We start from the raw sequence: 17,404 nt of genomic DNA, 5'->3' as shown, positions 1-17,404 counted from the left end.
ACATTCACGAGAGGGGTGATGGCTCCCTTGCATGAGTCAGAGCTAGAGGGCGACTCTGATTCTCCTTCGAGGAGGTCATGGAAAGATTCCATGACATATTTGGTCATCCCCTTGAACTCATAGTTCATGGGGAATGGTGGCATGCGTTGCGCCACAAGGTGGCCAATGGTCTCTACGGTGTTGCGGAGACCGAACACAAGCGCTGTTGGGGAGCTTTAGATGAGGTATTCCAAGGAGCATAGCTCTCCTCCGGCCAGCTACGTCATGACATTGTTGAAGGAGAAGGTGAGGTGGCCTAGGTCCTCCCAGGATGGTTGGGGTCCTAGGAAGGCACCGAGCTAGTGCTCTAGCCTCCTGTAATCAAAGCCGAGGAGCTGGTCACTCTTGGGGGCATGGGCCTCCATTACGTGCAGCAGTAGCTCCTCAAGCGCCTCGACGATCATGTCGAGGCTGGTGGAATGGAGAGGTTGGATGGTGGCGGGAGCCTACGCCAACTCTTCCTCTGTTATGATGATGAAGTACAGGTTCCCGAAGTGCATGTGCGCGCCTAGGACCTAGCTGACGTCGTGACTAGCCATCCAAGACCCGGTGTGGACATCGAGATGCACAAAAGGCCCCTACCTAGCGTGCCAACTATCAGTGTTTTGAGTTACCACCGATGAGTAAATTTCTAGTATTGTGCTTCTAGCTTGGATGGTGTGCTTAGAGGACATGAGGTTTATATTGGTTTGGACAGAAAGTCTCTACGTCCAGTTCATTGCTGCTGCTCATGTTACTAGCACTGAAAGTTTGTAGTAGGGGTTACAAATAGGCAAGAGAGAGAAAGGATCCTATGTCTCTGGTGGAAGGAGTGAACAGGTGCTGAGAGCTCGATCGCTGCTTAGCCAAGTGTTCGTGTCATATTTTTATGTGTTTATCTCGTGTTCTGATCTCGTGCGGATCTCGATTGATTGGTCCCCTTCATGAGACGCCCTGCTTTCCCTTTTATAGGCCAAGGGAAAGCGTAGGTTATAGTAGAGGGAAAAGAGGAGAATGAGAGAGAGAGGAAGGCTCCTAGGATTGTTGGGTCCTTCTTCTCCTTCTTATGGGTCCCGCTGACCCTGTAGATGTCAACAAGGATGGCTCCACGACATAGTCATGTCTATCACTAGCGCCATGCGCAAGTGTCATCTACCGATCATGGTGCTCCATTCCGTCCTAGTGGATGTCGTGGTGAACTAATGCGCCTGTTAGCGTTCGTACGAGGGTTAGACAGAACAGCACTGGCACGCCCAACGCTGTTCTTGATGTGAATCCTTATGTATGGCCCGTCATGGACATGGGTTATGTTAGGGTGTGTCGGTCTCTTCCTTGATGTCAGAGTTATAACCCAGGCCCATACACCTTGACCTAGAGTGGTTGGCGGCGGTATGGGACCTCGTCGGGTGAGACAAAGCCCTCACCCGAGGAGTCGGCCAGGCGGAGCCCGCACCTGAGGGGTCGGGCGAGGCAGAGCACAAACCTAAGGGTCAGGCGAGGCAGAGCCTGCGGCCTTGAGGTTGGGCGAGGTGGAGCCCGTAGCCTAAAGGTCAGGCGAGATGGAGCCCATGACCTTGGGGTCAGGCGAGGTAGAGCCCATGGCCTTGGGGTTGGGCAAGACAGAGCCCGTGACCTTAGGGTTGGGCAAGGTGGAGCCTGTGGCCTTGGGGTTGGGCAAAGCAGAGCCCTCCCCCAGAGGTCGAGAGAGGCGGAGCCCGCTCACTTGGGGTCAGTTGGAGTTATAGTTGCGCCCTTAACTGCTTAGATGAATCAATGTTGATGGCCATTAGCTCCTCCTCTTCGGGTACCCTAGTATTGGTCCTCAACAATCCCCAACAATCATTATTCTCCTTCTCAACCAAAGCAAATGCCAAAGAAACCAATTTATTGTTCGCATCATAGGATATGGCTATAAGAAGTGTGCCATAGTATTTGCCAATCAAGAACGTACCATCAATGGAGAAGACGGGACAACAATGCCTAAATGTCTCGACACACTGAGGGAAGCACTAGAAAGCACGGAAGAATATCTGCCTCCTATCCTTCCATGTATTTAGTTTTGGGATGTACTCATAATCCATGCCTAGATTCACTGCTTTGATTGCATTGAAAAGTACTGGTAGCTGCTCATACCCATCCTCCCAATCCCCATATATCATCTTCCACACTCGCTGCTTAGCCCTCCAAGCTTTACCATAAGTTATTACATAACCGCCATACAATACCTCAACGGTCCTAATAATTGTTCTAACCTTTATGTTGGGTTCTCCCTGCAATATTTCCATCAACCGCTTGGCAATGAGGGTAGATGTCAACTGCCGATGCTTCAGTGTCAGCACATGGTTAGCACAATTGTGTGGCCCGACAACTTTTGTGGTCTTCCACTTTTTGGTGATCTTTTGCTTCCTTGCACAAACCCTCTATGGGTAGTGTTCCTTGTCACACACAACTGTGTAATAGCGCTCCACATATGAATGCAAGATCTTGTAAGGTCTCTTTCATATCATAGCAAATGCCTACAACCACCTCTTCAATGCAGGGAGGTCCTTGAATACCCTACCCTTCTCGATTACCATGTTAGGGCCAGCCTTAGGAGCTTCTAGAAGCTCATCATCATGTCCTTCTGCACATGTCTGATCGAAATGAGGAAGATCGCTGAACTCGTGAAATCTTGGATCACAATGGTCAGGAAAGATACGCCTCAGCATCTCAATATCACTCTTTGTCAGTGAAAGGTCCTTGTTTGGTTTTGATAATTGAGTGACAACCTAGGTGGACTAATTGTGTTTATGTGAGATACACAGGTGATTAGTCCACAGGTACATGTGTGTGAGCAACACATGCCATGAAGGTGAAAATGGCTTGGAGATGTTGCAAAGCTCACACATGTGATGATAAAGTAGCTTAAATGCACATGAGACATGGCATTAAGTCATGTGATCAAGGTGGAGAAGATCAAGACAAGACTTGGCTTGATGGATTGGTTGCAAGCATGAAGGGCAAGTCGGAGGCTTTGGAGCAATGGACCGCGTGGTGGTGAAGCTTGAGCAAGACTTGGCAACGATGAACGATGGCAACGGTGAAGAGCAAGTGAAGTCAAGATCGATGAACCAATATGATCACGTGATGATATGAAGTGGATCATATCATTGTTGATCGTGTTGGTGCATGTGTTGCATTGACATTGAAGGAGATAGAATGGAATGCGCAAGGCAAAGGTATAACCTAGGGCATTTCATTTCACCGATCATAGGTATATAGAGAAGTTTATGACTGGGTTTAGGATAGATGGCTGTACTATGAAGAGGGGCAAACTTGTTTGCATATCAATCATCTAGTGCCACTCGAGTGATCTAACTTTGCATCGTCGCTAGGATTGAGTGGCATGGTAAGTTGAGTGGCTAATCCTTTGAAAAATGATTGTGAAAATGCTAACACACATACACATGATGGTGTACACTTGGTGGTGTTGGCACATTTGTAAAGGAGAAGAAGTTGGTGATGAAAACGAGTGAGTCACGCTGGTTACAAAGTGACCGGACGCATCCGGTATGGTGATCGGACATGTTCGGTATTTGGCGGCGTACTTAGTGATCAGACACATCCGGTCGCCACACCGGACGCATCCGGTGTGAAGCAGAAAAGGCAGTGTTCGGCAGAGCGGTTGATCGGATGCTGGTAGCGTCTGATCCGGTGTGACCGAACACGTTCGGTCGTCCATGGGTGCTTACTGGACTCGACCAGACACTGAGGCTCAACATCCGGTCAGTTTCTAACTGTCGCATCCGGTCGACCATGGAGGCTTACTGGACTCGACCGGACGCAGCAGTGTAGCATCTAGTCGTTTTGTGCCGAGCATCTGGTTGTTGTGTTAGAGAGCCATTGGAGGCAACGGTCGGACACGTGGCGGTCTGGTAGCTACCGGACACGTCCGGTATAGCGACTGGACATGTCCGGTATGCACAATCGGTGCGTCCGGTGCAGCGTCCGGTGCTACGTCCGGTCGACCCAAAAAACGCCTAGTGAAGGGGTAATGGCTCTATTTATTCGTGGGGTTATAAATAGAAGCCATGGTCGGCCTTGGGCCAAAAAATACAGAGCACACTAGAGCCTTGGTGGCTTTGTAGTAGTGCTTGGGAGCCCTCCATCTCACACATACTTGATAGTGATCATCCGATTGTGTGAGTGAGCGATTCTAGTGCGATTGCATCATGAGGTTTCATCGAGTGGCACTAGGTGATCAAGTTGCAAGCCAGTGGTGCTTGTTACTCTTGGAGGTTGCCACCTCCTAGATGGCTTGGTGGTGGTCTCCGTCGAAGCCCACAAGAAGCTTGTGCGGCGCTCCAAAGAAGTGCTTGTGAGGGGCATTGTGCTCACCCCATGGGAGTCGCGAAGAGCAACTTTAGTAAAGCGTGTCATTGAGCTACCCTCACTCAAGGGGTAGGTTCTTGTGGCGCCTGACATGCGGGCCTAGCGGGTGATGCTAATTAGCCACCGAACCACCAAGTGAGCGGTCGACATAATGGGGACTAGTGTGTTGGCAAACACATGAACCTCGGGAGAAAAATCATTGTGTCAACCTTGTTCTTTCCGTTGGTTTGCATCCCCGTTACACAAGTTTGTAATTACTTTCATATACATTGTGCTTGTGTAGTTGCTCTTGTAATTAGTTAGCTTGTGTAGCTTACTAGTTACCTTCTTGCTTGTGTAGCATAGAAGTAGCTCCCTTGCGTGGCTAATTTGGTTTGTGTAACCTTGTTAGTCACATTGCTTAGTTTGTGTAGCTAAGTAATTGCGCTCTCTAATTTGGCATTGGTTGCCTTATTATTGAGCATTGCTAGTAAGCTTAGGTGGCTTTGTGCTTTTGCTTACTAGCTTGTGTAGAAGCTCCCTTGTTGCTTAAAGTACTAGCGGCATAGATTTGTGTGACCTTGCTCCTAGAATTGGTTAGGTGAGCTCTAGCTAGCCTGGCACCTTTGTTGCTTAATTAGTATCTTTGGAAGGTGCTAGAAAATATAGATAGAGGGGTATAGTCTTGGCTAGACCGATAGTTCTTAATTCCGCACTTGTTTCGGTTAGCCAACATGATTAATTTTAAAAAGGACTATTCACCCCCCTCTAGTCGCCATCTCGACCCTTTTAAGTGGTATCAGAGCCCAGTCTCTCATTTGTGGTCTTCACCGACCCGAGAGGATGGCGTCTAATGGGCTAGATGTTTGTAAGGCTCACATTTTTTATGGCACAAACTTTGTACTTTGGAAAAATCACATGCTTGATCATTTTCGTGCAAAGGGACCTAAATTTTGGTGGGTTGTCACTAGTGGTCTCACCCATGTCTTGGATCATAGAACTCTAACCAAAGCTCAAAGAGTCCTCTATGAATTTGATGCACATGCTTGTTGTTTTCTATTGGATGCTTTACATTTTGATTTGATGAAGCAAGTAAACTACAAGGGGACTGCTTGTGAGATATGGGAGTCCATCAAGGAAACCTTTGGTGATTCCTCCACATGGGATGATGGCAAATTCAAGGAGGATGAGCCCAAGAAGGAGGTGCATGAGTGTGTTGAGCATAACCACAATTTGGTAATTGTGGAAGATTGCTCCACCTCACGGTCAAGTGATAATGATGATGATCGATCCACTATAAGTTCACTTGACAAGGTTGATGATGGTGCCACAAGTGTTGCAAGTGATGATGCTACCCCATGCACACTTGATGGTGATGATGGTTCATGCTCAAGCCATGATGATGCTACTACATGCTCTCCAACCACACCACATTGTCTCATGTCACAAGGTGACACTAAGGTATCAAATGATAATGTGGTTGATCATATTGATTCATATGATGAGCTTGTTAGTAGACTTGCTAGCATGACCATGTCTTTAGAAAATGAGAAAGCTAAAATATTGAAATTAGAAAATGAAAACTCATTTCTAAAGAACTCTTGTGAAGAACATAAGAAATTACTTGATGCTTATAAATCTTCACTTGATGAGCTTAAATTGAATCATGAGACACTACTTGCATCTTATGATGAATTATTAGAACAACATGCTTCTCTCATTAAAGTGTTTACAGAGAAACTTAAAAATAATGAGAGCTCATCACATGGATCAAATGATAAATTGCAAATTATTGCTAATCCTTGTGATGTAGGAAAGAAGCATGTATCCACCTCTTGTGATGATTTATTAGATATGCCATGCTCTTCACAAATAGATGCTTGTTCTACTTCTATGTCTTGTGAGACTAACCTTTTGAAGGAGAACAATGAGCTTAAAAATGAAGTGAAGAAATTGAGCAACAAGTTAGAGAGGTGCTACAACTCTCAAGTCACCTTTGAGCATATGTTGAAGACTCAAAGAAACTTTGGTGACAAGAGTGGAGTCGGCTTCATGACTAGCAAAGTCAATCATTAAGAAAGCCACAATGACATAAGTGGCATTGGCTTCAACAAGAGTAAGATCAAGGGCAAAAGATGGGGCAAGAGAAGACATAACAGAGAAATGAAGAAGCAAGAACAAGAGAAGCTCTCTCATTTCATGTGCTTCAAGTGCCATGAAGTGGGACATCTTGCAAATGGTTGCCCCAATAAAGAAAAGCTCAAGTTGAAGAAAGAAGAAGAGAGGCTAAGGCATGTCAAGTGCTTCAAGTGCCGCACTTGAGGTCATCTTACCTCAATGTGCCCAACCAAGCAATTGATGAAGCAACAAGTGAAGCCTCAACCAAAGCCACAAGTTGAGCAAGGAAAGACACCCCAAGAGCTAATCAAGATCAACCATGAAGATGTTGGCGATTTGATGATAAAGAAGAAGAAAACAAGAAGGGGTGGAAAGGCAAGGCATCCAATGCAAACTCAAGATGTCAAGATGATGAGCAAGAATGAAGATGATAAGAAAGATTATGCTCACATCAAGTGCTTCAAGTGTGGAAATATGGGACACTTTGCCTCTAAGTGTCCTACCAAGCTTGAGAAGAAGGCTCAAGCAATCCATGAGAGGCAAGGCAATGAGAAGCACCACATGAGCAAGGAAGAAAAGGCTCAATCAAAGAGAAAGTGCTACTCATACCGGGAAAGGGGACACATGGCATATTCATGTCTCCTAGGTAAAATTTCTAAGCCTATTTCAATTGATGATCATGATGTGCTTAGAAAGGATGGTAATGGTACCTCTATGGTTGCTATTGCAAAACATCCCGCTACTCATACTAAGGCATCGCCTAAGTATGTTGCTCCTAACTTGAGAGGACCCAAACTTGTTTGGGTACCATCAAAAAGTGGATGATTGATTGTAGGTACCATCAGCATTGGAGAGTTGATTCAATTGATCTCTCATTGTTCATCATATGTTGAATCAAGTTATGAAGCTTAGTGAACATCATTATCCCAATGCCATGACAAATTGAGTGAAGTCCAAATGTGATACAACATACAAGTGTCAATTTTAAGTTGTTGGTAATTCATTGGATATATTTGATGACTTGCAAATAATTGAAGTCAAAGCTTGCTAGTTGAATGATCATGAGCTAACCAAAGGTATATCTTTTGTTGATCATTTCATTTGGGTGCATATGAGTTGATTGAATTGGATAAATATGCAATGTTGCTTGCTATGAGATGATTGAATGGATAATTGATTAGTAGTCAAGTTTGGATTGATTTGTGTTGGATAAGTTTATAATATGACACTTAGCAAGTGGTTTGAATGGATATATGTCTTATGGAAGTATTCAAATAAGTTAGTTTCAAGTTTGATTCATATTTGATGAAGTATAGCTCAATTATTGAAATCTGTCCTATATTGCAAAATCAGAGCTAGCTGTGATCTTAGCCATGTTTGAGTAATGAAAACTTATTAGATTGGCTTGAAAATGGGTGTACATGCTCCAGACTTATGGTATAAGATGTTGTAGAAATTACATGAAAATTGGATAAGAAATGCTTCGGTTTTGGAGTGGTTCTTGTCAGCTATAGTGCAGCAGTTTTCAGCATGTAGCAGTGGTGGAAGAATTGAAATATGGAAGCAATCTAGAAGTCAAATGAAGCTCAAATTTTTACAGCTGATAGATAACTTAGTAAAGAACATCTTCACCAAATTTCGTGGTATTTGGATTTGTACTTTGGGAGATATGCTTATTTCTTTGAAGGGTACAAAATCTATCAGAAAAGTGACAAATGTTGGATTAATCAAGAGTCACTTTGATTGAAAGGTCCTCAAGTTGAAAACATGTTTACAAGTGTTTGAGGTACCTAATTTTGGTTTTGAGATGATCTAGAAGCATGACAAGCAAAGAGTACAAGGCCATTTGATTGTGGAGTGTATTTTGCATATATTTAGTACTAAAATTGAAAGATCAAGATCAAACTCAAGACGAAGTTGAAGTTTAAGTTCTAGTGACTATTGGAAATTATTTGATAGAAAGAAAAGAACCTAGACAAGAAGAAAGAAAAGGACTTAAAGAAGGAATCAAGGTTACTCATCAAGTTAAGTCCATCAATTGATCAATCAATCAAGTTATTTCAAGTGAGTGTCAACAATGGTTCTTGGAGAGAGGTCACTTCTTCCTAGTGTAGGGGCTTGCCGCCTATGTGTAGGTGAACTAAGTATGGTACTTGAAAGGCTAACATGGAAGTGGTGATCCAAGGAACATTTGAGATGCTTAGTTGAAGCAATCAAAAGGGTTGATCAAGAAAAGCAAGCAACACCTAAAAGAGAGCTAGTCATGATATTTCAAGTGGTATTCTCAAATTGATGCTCTCATGCAAGCAAAGATGAAAAGATAAAGCAAGTCAAGCACAACAAGAAAGTGCACTTGATCATAAGTGGTATTCATTTTATATGGGTGAAGAATGGAATTCAACATGGTATCTATTGGTCTTCACCAAGCTTATAATTGGACTTTATATTGCTATTGGAGTAATGAATTGGAATCTATGTGACTATCTTCTACTCCAACATAACAAAGGTATCATTGTAATGTGCATGATCATTTCATCCCTTACTAGTATGCGGTTAGTGCATATAGTACATGCTTCATAGGATCATGCATAACAAATGAAATATTTAAATTCATAGCCTACCACTATTGTTTGAATGATTACTTGATCTAGTGGTTAGTATATGAATTTGTTCATGAGCTAGTGAACCCAAGTACTTGACTCAATTTAGATTGCTAACAAGTGACAAGTACAATATTGGCAAGATAACCCTTGCAAGAGGTGTGAAGAAGCTTGTCATTGGTTCAAACCAGACTTGGAAGCTTAGGCAAATCAATTTAATTCAAGTCAATCATAGAAGCTCATGATAGTGATAAGAGTACAAGCATAAGACAATAATGCAAATGGATATCTAGGTTGTATGTTTCAAATAGTATCTAGACTCAAGTATTTCATCAAGAATCTACAAGTTATGTCTAGATCAACTTACAAGTAATATCCTATAAGTGGTACTCATGAAGATAGAAAATGTTCAAGAAATGGTTCTTATTGAAAAATCCAACAAGTGGTTCTATACTAGAAGATTCTTTCAAGTGATATCACATCTACACATAATATCAATCATACAATAAAATGGTTCCACAAGTGATCCTCAACTTTAAGTGATCATCAAATGAAGAATGCATCCCTCACCTATAAGAGCTCAAGTGTATCAATTGGATGACCCATGCTATCACAAAGGGGGAGTTGTCACACAAATTGATAACAAGATCAAAGAATCTAAGTGTGGTATCTCAAGAAGCCCTATACAAATTACAAGTGGTAACTACAAATGGTGTCATTCCAACAATCAAGTAATGTCCATAAAAATGCAAGATTCAAGCCTCAACCATCTACCCCAAACGTATACCCTTGCATCAATGAGAAACTCACCTTTTATGGAAATTGATGACAAAGGGGGAGAGATTGTACAAAGATATGAAAGCTTAATTGAATGGGGGAGAGATTGTACAATGGGAGAGATGAGATATAGAAATAGAGGTTGGACATGAACATAGACAAAGAGGGAGCAATATTGAAGAAAAAAGATGGATCAAAATTCTTGGACAAGAGAAGCACACAAGTAGGGGGAGCAAGCTCATGAACTTTGATTGATTGCATTTGATATGTGCATATTCATGTGCTTGCTTGCATTGCATAAGCTTTTAAATTCAATATGCATGCTTGTGTGGTGTATGCTAGTTGTAGAACTTGAATGATGATTTGATAACTAGCATGCATAGGATGATAGCTAGACACTTGGTATGCTTTTCAAAATAATGCTAGTACCTTGCTTTTAATGTTGATCTCACAAGGTATCTAGTGCTTTTATTACCAAGTGATGTCTAGCTAACCATGGTGCTAAGGATGAACTTAAAGGTGCAACTCCGATTGGTACACGCTTCAAAGGTTTATTCTATACATCTTAGCATCATTTTGTAGTAATTAATCTCCCACAATTTTAATCTATGCATATGTGCGACCTTCAAATCAAACACTCTATCACATATGTAGAGGGAGCTAATACTACCATTTCGGGTTTGTGGTACTTGTCCAAAATCATTTTCACATAGTAAAATTGCTTGGGCAAGCAACATGAATCCAAAAGAGCTTAATTTTCATATCTTTGTAGAGTGTCATCAATTACCAAAAAGGGGGAGATTGAAAGGTCCTTGTTTGGTTTTGGTAATTGAGTGACAACCTAGGTGGACTAATTGTGTTTATGTGAGATACACAGGTGATTAGTCCACAGGTACATGTGTGTGAGCAACACATGCCATGAAGGTGAAAATGGCTTGGAGATGTTGCAAAGCTCACACATGTGATGAAGTAGCTTAAATGCACATGAGACATGGCATTAAGTCATGTGATCAAGGTGGAGAAGATCAAGACAAGACTTAGCTTGATAGACCGGTTGCAAGCATGAAGGGCAAGTCGGAGGCTTTGGAGCAATGGACCGCGTGGCGGTGAAGCTTGAGCAAGACTTGGTGCCGATGGACGATGGCAATGGTGAAGAGCAAGTGAAGTCAAGATCGATGAACCAATATGATCACGTGATGATATGAAGTGGATCATATCATTGTTGATCGTGTTGGTGCATGTGTTGCATCGACATTGAAGGAGATGGAATGGAATGCGCAAGGCAAAGGTATAACCTAGGGCATTTCATTTCACCGGTCATAGGTGTGTAGAGAAGTTTATGACCTGATTTAGGATAGATGGCCGTACTATCAAGAGGGGCAAACTTATTTACATATTGGTCATCTAGTGCCACTCGAGTGATCTAACTTTGCATCATCTCTAGGATTGAGTGGCGTGGCAAGTTGAGTGGCTAATCCTTTGAAAAATGATTGTGAAAATGTTAACACACATACACATGATGGTGTACACTTGGTGGTGTTGGCACATTTGCAAAGGAGAAGAAGTTGGTGATGAAAACGAGTGAGTCGCACTGGTTACAAAGTGACCGAACGCGTCCGGTATGGTGACCGGACACGTCCGGTATTTGGTGGCGTACTCAGCGATCGGACGCGTCCAGTCGCCACACCAGACGCGTCCGGTGTGAAGCAGAAAAGGCAGTGTTCGGTAGAGCGGTTGATCAAACGCTGGCAGCATCTGGTCCGATGTGACCGGACGTGTCTGGTCGTCCATGGGTGCTTACTGGACTTGACCGGACGCTGAGACGCTGAGGCTCAGCGTCCGGTCGGTTTCTAACTGTCATGTCCGGTCGGCCCTGGAGGCTTACTAGACTCGATCGGACGCAGCGGTGTAGCATCCGATCGTTTCGTGCTGAGCATCCGGTCATCATGTTAGAGAGCCGTTGGAGGCAACGGTCGGACACGTGGCGGTTTGGCAGCTACCGGACACGTCCGGTATAGCGACCGAACACGTCCGGTATGCACGATCGGTGCGTCCGGTGTAGCATCCGGTCGACCTAAAAAACGCCTAGTGAAGGGGTAACGGCTCTATTTGTTCGTGGGGTTATAAATAGAAGCCATGGTTGGCCTTGGGCCAAAAAAGATAGAGCACACTAGAGCCTTAGTGGCTTGTGTAGTAGTGCTTGGGAGCCCTCCATCTCACACATACTTGATAGTGATCATCCGATTGTGTGAGTGAGCGATTCTAGTGCGATTGCATCGTGAGGTTGCATCGAGTGGCACTAGGTGATCGAGTTGCAAGTCGGTGGTGCTTGTTACTCTTGGAGGTTGCCACCTCCTAGATGGCTTGGTGGTGGTCTCCGTCGAAGCCCGCAAGAAGCTTGTGTGGTGCTCTGGAGAAGTGCTTGTGAGGGGCATTGTGCTCGCCCCGCGGGAGTTGCGAAGAGCAACTTTAGTAAAGCATGTCATTGAGCTACCCTCACTCAAGGGGTAGGTTCTTACGGCGCTCGATGTGTGGGCCTAGCGGGTGATGCTAATTAGCTGCCGAACCACCAAGTAAGCGGTCGACACAACGGGGACTAGCGTGTTGGCAAACACGTGAACCTCGGGGGAAAAATCATCATGTCAACCTTATTCTTCCCGTTGGTTTGTATCCCTGTTACACAAGTTTGTAATTACTTTTATATACATTGTGCTTATGTAGTTGCTCTTGTAATTAGTTACCTTGTGTAGCTTACTAGTTACCTTCTTGCTTGTGTAGCATAGAAGTAGCTCCCTTGCGTGGCTAATTTGGCTTGTGTAACCTTGTTAGTCACATTACTTAGTTTGTGTAGCTAAGTAATTGCGCTCTCTAATTTGGCATTGGTTGCCTTGTTATTGAGCATTGCTAGTAAGCTTAGGTGGCTTTGTGCTTTTGCTTACTAGCTTGTGTAGGAGCTCCCTTGTTGCTTAAAGTACTAGCAGCATAGGTTTGTGTGGCCTTGCTCCTAAAATTGGTTAGGTGAGCTCTAGCTAGCCCGGCACCTTTGTTGCTTAATTAGTATCTTTGGAAGGTGCTAGAAAATATAGATAGAGGGGTATAGTCTTGGCTAGACCGATAGTTCTTAATTTCATACTTATTTCGGTTAGCCGACGTGATTAATTTTAAAAAGGACTATTCACCCCCCTCTTGTCGTCATCTCGATCCTTTCAGTCAGCTCTCCAACAGGACGATCATTATCAGAATCAAGAGCCCTTTCCATCTCATATGGCTCCGAATCATTCATAATTTCAACACTATTGGAGCCACAGAATCCATCTCCACAGTGCACTTACGCAGCAATAGTGGGTACATTCACATTATCAGGAATGTCTCCTACAACATAAGTAGAAAAATGAGAAAAGAATTTAAAAAAATGGGTGTAAGAAAGGGGGTAAGCTCCCAATAACTATGCGGATAAGACACTTACTTGGATGATTCTGTGTCAAAGGGATCTCATGAGGAGGATCTACCATAACATCATGAGTCTGACAAGCATCTCCAACTAGCTCATTGGGGGCAGATTGAGCATCGGGAACCGTAGGTGCAACCTCCACATCCATATCAGGTTTCGTGATGGGAGAGTCATAGTGTGCCTGTTGACCCATTGGTGGAGAAAACCCATGAGGGACGAGATCAACTAACACCCGACGTACAACCACGCCTAAACTTTAGAACTAGCTCTTCATAGGTGATCTCATATAGTTCTCCCACTGATCCGCACACCCAATTAAGATCATCTTCCTTAGGATGTTGGGAGGGGAACCAAGGTGAAGTACACCCTCAACTGCGATGCAATCATCATCATGACAATGTAGCTCCTCCCGAGTCCTTGCAACCAACTCACAAAATAAAGGCTTCTCATTGAATAACACAGGCACGCTTTGCATGTCAACAGACTCAACATATCCATAGCGATCTCTTTCCACGATGCCACCATGATATATGCTCACTAGGTTGTCCATCTATTTTATACACAAACCAAACACATTTCGTTTAGTCCAAATTACGTGCCAACAACTACATACTAGGTAACTGCTAGCTTCGCAAATAACATAGTGACTAGCTCCATACATGTCCAACAACTAGGTTATCACCTTATCACTACATCACCAACTAATTAAACTAAATAGGTTATCATAATTAACTAAATAGATAGCTAACTAACTAAGTAAATAGTCTAACTAGGTTATCACCTAATCTCTAGATCACCAACTAATTAAACTAAATAGGTTATCACATTACCATACTAAGTACATCAATAAACTAACTACTACACAACAATTCAACCTCACTAACTATATTGCATATACATGAAATTTACCTGTCCAACGATGGCAGTGCACGACGCTGTGGAGAGTAGGAGGAGGGGCGGGGCGTGGTGGAGGGCCACAGGATGGGGTGCCGGGGAACGGCCAACGCGTGTGGCCGGACGTGGAGGATGGGGAGGCAGCAGCGCCTGGCCTGACGACATGGAGTGGGCGGGGCACGGCGGCCGTGGCTGGCCAGGCGACCGTGGCGGGGAGGCCGGGTCGATCGGGCCATGTCGGGCGGTGGGGCGGCCGGCTGGCGCAGCGCAACGCCCGGGGATGGAGGGCGTGGGGCGCGGTCGCGCAGGCCTGGGGGGACGGGGCGCGGCCGCACGGGCCTGGGGGGACGGGGCGCCGAGCCGGTGGGTAGGGCGGGGCGCATGGCCGATCAGGAGCGGCAACGGTGGTCGGGGCGTGGCGGGGCAAGGAGGAGCGGCGCCGGCGGCAAGAGGCGTCGGGCGAGAGAGAGAAAGGAAGAGAGGAAAAGGAAGGAAGGAAGAGAGGAAAAAAAGGACCCACATGTAAGGCCGGCTCGGCGCCAAGATCCACGACACTGAGCTGGCTACCATGTCACCGACAGCTCTGCTTTGTCGTCGGCGTGGCCCCAAGACCTAGGCGCCAAAAACTATGACGCCGAGACGTGTAAGCTCGGCGCCAATTACTGTGGCGCCGAGGTGAGGGTCCAGATTTTAAAAACATACCTCAGAGCGTATTTGTGAAAAACTTTCAAAAAGGACTAAAAACAAAAAATTCAGGCTGTTAAACTACACAAAACCCGAGTTTCTTCATGATCCATGAAGCTATGATTCCAAAGAACGACAGCTCTAGGAGATCCAAACTATCCGCGCCGCCTTTCATCATGGATCGGTCCGGTTCAAGTGATACAGTATTCAAATCTCGTTTCATCAAAAAATAAAAATTGAAATCGTTTAAAAAATACAGTATTCAAACCTTTGATCTATATCAACTCGCTTCTAGTTTTTCTAGTAATGCATAGTTTAAAAAAGCGTGCATGCATGTCATCATTTCGCTTAACAATTATAGGAGTCATTTTGCGCAAGATGGTGCTTAGGTGGTGTTTGGATCACTGGTCTAAGGACTAAAGTTTAGCCCCTAAAGTTAAACTTTAGTTTTGCTGGGCTGTTTGGATCCATAGGCTCAATTTTAATCCTCTAATTTACAATGACTGATTTAGCCTCATTTAATTATCAATGCACAGCCATGCATGCGAGCGGCAAGGGGTATGGGACGTCTAGCGCCCGCCCCAAGGGAGTTTAGCCTAGTTTAGGGCCTCTTTGGAAGCAAAAAATTTTAGCCCAGTTTTTAGTAATTTGTTCACTTTTAGCCCCCATGTTTAGATCCCCGTGGCAAAAAACGACTAAAAGTGCAGGGCTAAAGTTTTATCATGGGATCCAAACAGAGCCTTATAAGGTATGCATGGATGGGGTTTAAAAGTAAAAATGCATGGATAGAGTTGAGCAATCCAAAATATTTTATAATTCGGGACAAATTTTGAACCTTTGATCTATACCATGTATTTCATAACGAAGGGAGTATGAGATTAACAGGGAAAGTGAAAAAAAATATGCACATTAGATTTTATGATGATCTAATGGATTATGTCAGATTAAAAAATTTATACATAGTAGAATTAACAAATATTAAATTTAGACATGTTCTTTAATTGCCACTTTGCCTGGGTTGATTGGTCCATTATTCAGGTGACCACAAATATAACTGAACCTCATCGACTCATCGTTGACCACAAATATAACTAAACCTCACCGCATATTACTTGCTTTGTGTCTGGTTAAGGGAATTTAGTAAAGACTTAAAACCTTTGCTTCTATTAAGGGTGGGCGCAACTTGTTGGTCACTGTACTATGGCTTAGCATGAATGATGTTATTTAAAAAAAAGAAAAGAATGTTTCTACAGGCTATTTATTTGGTTATTACTCTACATACTTGTACTACTCTGCAGAATTTAGCTTCACATTGTATGGTTATGATGGTCTCTTAATAGTTGGCGCATGTAGTCAATGCTATTTTCTCCCAGTGCATAAGTGGCTATCTAATTTACAAATAGTCACTGAAATATATCGCTTAACTATTTATTTGTAGTGTGTAGTGTAGTGCACCACAGTACAGTGAGAATTTAATAAAGGCTTCCTTAAAAAAACTGTATGCCTCGGCAAGAGTCAAGACTGCAATGACATGGTGTGGCTGCAAAACCAGTTTAAGGCCTGTTTGCGTACCCTTAAATCTGGCTTGATCCGCTTCTTTTTTCATCCGAAACAGTATTTTTTCTCACAAATTTATTCAGATTTATTCAGATTCCTCCTGAATTCCTCCTAGCAAACGGGACCTAAATCTTTCCCTTTTGATCAGCCGTACTAGTACAGACAATTTCGCTGCAGGAATACCACTAGAAACTGCAAACACATATACTAGGATCTCGGGAGCTTGGGACATCGGCCCCAGTTTTTCATCTTTTCCCGACCCTTGAGCTTTGGAGCACAAGACCGAGCGTGTCCATTTGATAATTGCCACTTTGACTGCACTTTCTCGGGAAACAAAATTTCTCCTGCTCCACGCGACCACGCCTCCACCGCCTCGCCGAGCAGTATAAAAATCTTGGTGTGCTTCAGCAACCGCCGGCAGTGCATGCTCTCGCTTTCACTCGCATGGATCCCCCCGTTCCAAAGGTGGCACATCCAATGATCATTGGTACCAAAAGTTTCATGGATCCAAAGCACAAGACCGAGAACCCAACAAGGCTCCACCTGGTGCCAGCCCACTTGTCTCCGTTGGACAAATAGCATGAAAACCACAAGAAAAGGTGGAGCTTTGACATTTCATTTTCCTTTCAAAAACATATTGGACGTTGATGTGTGAGGCATAGGCGCATAGCAGATTAAGATTTTACTCCTGGTCTAAACTACTCATTGTTTTTGCATGATTTTTTATGAAAATTGTTTTTGTATGATTAACTAACTTGCTTTAGAGAAGATTAATTGAGGGCAAGCCCAATGTCACCGAGGGTGACCTAACATGTACAGAAACTGAATCACATGAGTGTGCACTCCCCGGGACAGCACCGTGCACCGCACTGGCACTGCTCACCGGTCGTCAGGAAGGCTGCATACAGTCAAAGAGATAAAAACCGAGGAACACTGTCATTCTGAGTAGTTTTTT

The sequence above is a fragment of the Miscanthus floridulus genome, chromosome 5 (assembly GCF_019320115.1).
Source record: "Miscanthus floridulus cultivar M001 chromosome 5, ASM1932011v1, whole genome shotgun sequence".
NCBI classification, from domain to species: Eukaryota; Viridiplantae; Streptophyta; class Magnoliopsida; order Poales; family Poaceae; genus Miscanthus; species Miscanthus floridulus.
The sequence above is the reverse complement of the archived record's forward strand: the minus strand, read 5'-3'. Positions refer to the sequence as shown.